Source organism: Choloepus didactylus, chromosome 1, assembly GCF_015220235.1.
Source record: "Choloepus didactylus isolate mChoDid1 chromosome 1, mChoDid1.pri, whole genome shotgun sequence".
Classification (NCBI taxonomy): domain Eukaryota; kingdom Metazoa; phylum Chordata; class Mammalia; order Pilosa; family Megalonychidae; genus Choloepus; species Choloepus didactylus.
This window is the reverse complement of record NC_051307.1, coordinates 104379903-104386008: the sequence shown is the minus strand read 5'-3', so window position 1 is coordinate 104386008 and position 6106 is coordinate 104379903.

Below are 6106 nucleotides of genomic sequence, written 5' to 3'. Positions count from 1 at the left end.
ATGCAACATATTGATGGTTCATTTTTTTTGATCCATTCTGCGAATCTATATCTTTTAATTGGGGAGTTTAATCCATTTACATTCAATGTTATAACCGTGAAGGCATTTCTTGAATCAGCCATCTTATCCTTTGGTTTATGTTTGTCATATATATTTTTCCCCTCTCTCTATTAATATCCTTTATTGTACCCATACCAAATCTCTTTAGTACTGAACCTTTCTCCAGGTCTCTCTGTCCTTTCTTTGTTTCTCTGTCTGTAGGGCTCCCTTTAGTATCTCTAGTAGTGCAGGTCTCTTGTTAGCAAATTCTCTCAGCATTTGTTTGTCTGTGAAAAATTTAAGCTCTCCCTCAAATTTGAAGGAGAGCGTTGCTGGATAAAGTATTCTTGGTTGGAAATTTTTCTCACTCAGAATTTTAAATATATCATGCCACTGCCTTCTTGCCTCCATAGTGGCTGCTGAGTAGTCACTACTTAGTCTTATGCTGTTTCCTTTGTATGTGGTGAATTGCTTTTCTCTTGTTGCTTTCGGAACTTGCTCCTTCTCTTCCGTGTTTGGCAGTGTGATCAGAATGTCTCGGAGTGGGTTTATTTGGATTTATTCTATTTGGAGTTCGCTGAGCATTTGTGATTTGTGTATTTATGTTGTTTAGAAGATTTGGGAAGTTTTCCCCAACAATTTCTTTGAATACTCTTCCTAGACCTTTACCCTTTCCTTCCCCTTCTGGAACACCAATGAGTCTTATATTTGGACGTTTCATATTATCTATCAGATCCCTGAGGTCCGTTTCGATTTTTTCAATTTTTTTCCCCATTCTTTCTTTTATGCTTTCATTTTCCATTGTGTCATCTTCCAGGTCACTGATTCGTTGTTCAACTTCCTCTAGTCTTGTACTATGAGTGTCCAGAATCTTTTTAATTTGGTCAACAGTTTCTTTAATTTCCATAAGATCATCTATTTTTTTATTTAGTCTTGCAATGTCTTCTTTATGCTCTTCTAAGGTCTTCTTGATATCCTTTGTATTCTGTACTATGGTCTCATTGTTCATCTTTAGTTCTTTGAGTAGCTGCTCCAGGTGCTGTGCCTCTTCTGATCTTTTGATTTGGGTGCTTGGGCTTGGGTTATCCATATCGTCTGGTTTTTTCATATGCTTTATAATTTTCTGTTGTTTTTGGCCTCTTGGCATTTGCTGTACTTGATAGGGTTCTTTTAGGATGTGTAGACCAATTGAAGTCCTTATCTCTAATTTATCAGATCTACAGCTTCATGGAGTACACTTTCTCTAACTAACCAGCAGGTGGCGTCCACGAGCCACCTGTTCTCCACAAGCCAGTTCTCGCCTGCTTTGCCTTTGTGGTGAGTGGGGGAGTGAGTCTTGTGGGTTCCAATTGGTGTACCAAGCTTGCGTGTGTAGTTGGTGTTGCCCGCCCTGTATATGGGGCGTGTTTCTGGGCAGTCAGGGAGGGGGGGTGGCTGTAACAATCAAATCTCCCTGGTGATCCTAGAGTTTTAAAGCTGCTGCAATAGTCTAATCCTTCAGTTCAGTCCTGCCCCAGTTTGTCTCTGCCACTGACCCACAAGTCTTTGGTATTGGCGTATGGCTCCTGAGACTTGTAAGTGGGTCCCTCTTCCAGGCCGTGCACCCCCTGGTCCTCTGTTGAGGGATAACTGTGCTATGTCACAGGTGAGTGCCGTCCCCCCAGGGCGGTTCTGGGCTGCTGGGCTGTGTAGGGAGGCTCCCAGTCTGCTGAAATGATGGCTGAATGGGGCTTTGTTAATTCACAGTGCTCCACCTTCCTAATTCTGGGACAATCAGCTGAGGTTGCAGGGAAGGCTAATGTCCACACCCAGTTTTGTGGAGTGTGCCTGTTATTTGACGCACTTCCATCACACTGGGTTGTGTGGGGCAGCTATGGGCTATGGGGCTGGCGATGGGCAGGAGTGTTTCCTGTCCACCAGGATGATGGCTGTGAGTGGACACCCCCCTTTTCTTGGGAAGTTGTGGTGTTTAGTGAAATTTCTCAGCCACTGGATTATTGCCTTTTGTCTCAGAGCTCTCTTAGTTCTGCTCTTGTCTTGACCTGCCCAAATTGCAAGTCTTTGAAGCTTTCTGTATTGGGCTTCTTAGAGTGATTGTTTTACAAAAAGAAAAAAGGATTTAAAAAAAAAAAAAAAAGGGCCCTCCTCACAGATCTAATGGGTTATTGAAATGCTAAGAGACAAAGCAATTAGGGCCATTAAGGAAAGTTCCACAGGGCAGAGAGATCAACTTTGCTTCGGGATTTGCATATGAGCCTCAGGGCCTGAGCTCTGCCCTTCCCCTTTCTATATTCACCAGAACTCCAAAAATCCTCCGCTTTTATTTTGGAGTTTTTCGTGCTGTTTTTTTCTGTATCTGTCTCCTCTCTGCTGGGCTGGCTGCTCTCAGATTCTCTGGTGTCTGGTCTCAGTCTATCTATGGTTGGAGTTTGGATCAGTAGAATGAGTTTCTGAAAAGGGCTGCCACTGCAGTTCTCCCTTCTCCTTCCCGGAGCTGACAGCCCCTCCTCCCACGGGACTGAGCCTGGCAGGGAGGGGCGCGGGTCCCCTGGCCGCAAAAACTTACAGATTTCGCTGATCTCAGCAGTTCCACGTTTTCATGAGTGTTGTATGAAGTATGCCCAAAGTCAGATTGCTCTGTGGTGTCCAGTCCACGCAGTTCCTGGCTTTCTACCTACTTTCCTGGAGGAGTAACTTAAACATACAGCTCACCAGTCCACCATCTTGCCCCGCCTCCTCCTCTCCCTTCTTTTTTATGTCACATTTAACTATTCACTTCTGGTGAATTCTTCTTTACCTGTGGGTTTCTTCTCTTCTCTCCTTTGTTGCTGGCACAAGCCCTCATTCTAAGTCAGGATCATATTACCTCTCTTATGAAAGATTTTTAATGCTTCCTAACTGACCTTCCTACCTCCAGCTCTCGTCCCCATCCCCATCCAACCATGTCATATCTGTTCTGCACTCCCTGGCCTGACTCAACTTCTGAATGACTGCCTCCCTTCAAAATTCCAAATGCAAACCATTGTCTTTTTTTTTTTCCTTTTAAATTTTTATTGGGATTGTTCAGATACCATACAATTATCCAAAGATCCAAAGTGTACAATCACTTGCCCCTGGGTACCCTCATACAGCTGTGCATCCATCACCACTCTTAATTTTTGTTCAATTTTTAGAAACTTTTCATTACTCCAGACAAGAAATAAAGTGAAAGATGAAAAAAGAAAAAAAGAAAAGGAAACTCGAATCCTCCCCTATTCCTAACCAACCCCCCTCAATTGTTGACTCATAGTGTTGGTATAGTACATTTGTTACTGTTTATGAAAAAATGTTGAAATACTACTAACTGTAGTATATAGTTTACAATAGGTATATATTTCTTCCCTATATGACCCTCTATTATTAACTTCTAATTGTATTGTCATACAGTTGTTCTGGTTCATGGAAGCAATTTCTAGTATTTGTACAGTTGATCATGGACATTGCCCACCATAGGATTCATTTTTATACATTCTCATCTTTTGACCTCCAACTTTCCTTCTGGTGACATATATGACTCTGAGCTTCCCCTTTCCACCTCATTCACACACCATTCGGCGCTGTTAGTTATTCTCACATCTTGCTACCGACACCTCTGTTCATTTCCAAACATTTAAGTTCATCCTAGTTGAACATTCTGCTCATACTAAGCAACCGCTCCCCATTCTTAAGCCTCATCCTATATCTTGGTACCTTATATTTCATGTCTATGAGTTTACATATTATAATTAGTTCCTATCAGTGAGACCCTGCAATAATTGTCCTTATGTGTCTGGCTTATTTCACTCAGTATTTTGCCCTCGAGGTTTTGTCATTGACCCATTTTTTTTCATATGGTTTTGTTCATTTTGTTCACTCACCATACAGTCCATCCTAAGTAAATAATTGATGGTTCTCTGTATGGTCATATATTTATGTGTTCACCACCTTCACCACTATCTATATAAGGGCATCTACATTTCTTCCACAAGGCAGGAGAGAGAGTCAAAGAAGGTAGAGAGGAAAGAGGAAAAAAAAAAAAAGACAGCTAGGAAGCAGCAAAAGGAAAAATAACCATCCCCATCCAACCACGTCATATCTGAGTGCAGAATCTGAGTACAGAATCAGACAATACCACCAATGTCAAGTGTCTAACATGCATCCCCTATCCCCCCCCCTTATCTGCATTTACCTTGGTATATCACCTTTGTTACATTAAAGGAAGCATAATACAATGATTCTATTAGTTACAGTCTCTAGTTTATGTTGATTGCATCCCTCCCCCAATGCCTCCCCAATTTTAACACCTTGCAAGGTTGACGTTTGCTTGTTCTCCCTCGTAAAAGAACGTATTTGTACATTTTATCACAATTGTTGAACACTCTAGATTTCACCAAGTTACACAGTCCCAGTCTTTATCTTTCCTCCTTTCTTCTGGCATCTCACATGCTCCCAACCTTCCTCTCACAACCGTTGTGCCAGTTTGAATGTATTGTGTCCCCCAAATGCCATTATCTTTGTGGTCTTGTGGGACAGACATTTTGGTGCTGGTTAGATTTGCTTGGAATGTGCCCCACCCAGCTGTGGGTGGTGACTTCGGTGGGATACTTCCATGGAGGTGTGACCCCACCCATTCATGGTGGGCCTTGATCAGTGGAGCCATATAAAACATGCTGACTCAGAGATGGAACAGAGTGCAGCTGTGAGTGACGTTTTGAAGAGGAGCAAGCTTGCTAGAGAGAAATGTCCTGGGAGAAAGCCATTTTGAAACCACAACTTTGGAGCAGACGCTGGCCACGTGCCTTCCCAGCTAACAGAGGTTTTCTGGACGCCATTTGCCATCCTCTAGTGAAGGTACCCAATTACTGATGTGTTACCTTGGACACTTTATGGCCTTAAGACTGTAACTGTGTAGTGAAATAAACCCCCGTTTTATAAAAGCCTATCCATCTCTGGTGTTTTGCATTCTCCAGCATTAGCAAACTAAGACAACCGTATTCATAGTTATCTTTGTTCAGTGTACTTGCATTGTTGTGCTACCATCTCCCAAACCACGCACTCCTATCTTCTATCACTCTGTAGTGCTCCCTTTAGTATTTCCTGTAGGGTGGGTGTCTTGTTCACAAAGTCTCTCATTGTCTGTTTGTCAGAAAATATTTTGAGCTCTCCCTCATATTTGAAGGGCAGCTTTGCTGGATATAGGATTCTTAGTTGGCGGTTTTTCTCTTTCAGTATCTTAAATATATCACACCACTTCCTTCTTGTCTCCATGGTTTCTGCTGAGAGATCCGCACATAGTCTTATTAAGCTTCCTTTGTATGTAATGGATCACTTTTCTCTTGCTGCTTTCAGGATTCTCTCTTTGTCTTTGACATTTGATAATCTGATAATCAAGTGTCTTGGCGTAGGCCTATTCATATCTCTTCTGTTTGGAGTATGCTGTGCTTCTTGGATCTGTAATTTTATGTCTTTCATAGGAGATGGGAAATTTTCATTAATTATTTCCTCTATTATTGCTTCTGCCCCTTTTCCCTTCTCTTCTCCTTCTGGGACACCAATGATACGTACATTATTTGTACTTTGTTTCATCTTTAAGTTCCCGGAGACGTTGCTCATATTTTTTCATTCTTTTCTCCATCTGCTCCTTTGCATGTAGGCTTTCAGGTGTTTTGTTCTCCAGTTCCTGAGTGTTTTCTTCTGCCTCTTGAGATCTGCTGTTGTATGTTGCCATTGTGTCTTTCATCTCTTGTGTTGTGCCTTTCATTTCCATAGATTCTACTAGTTGTTTTTTTGAACTTTTGATTTCTGTCTCATGTATGCCCAGTGTTTTCTTTACAGCCTCTATCTCTTTTGCAATATCTTCTCTAAACTTTTTGAATTGATTTAGCACTAGTTGTTTAAATTCCTGTATCCCAGTTGAAGTGTACATTTGTTCCTTTGACTGGGCCATAACTTTGTTTTTCTTAGTGTAGGTTGCAATTTTCTGTTGTCTAGGCATGGTTTCCTTGGTTATCCAAATCAGGTTTTCTCAGACCAGAACAGGCTCAGGTCC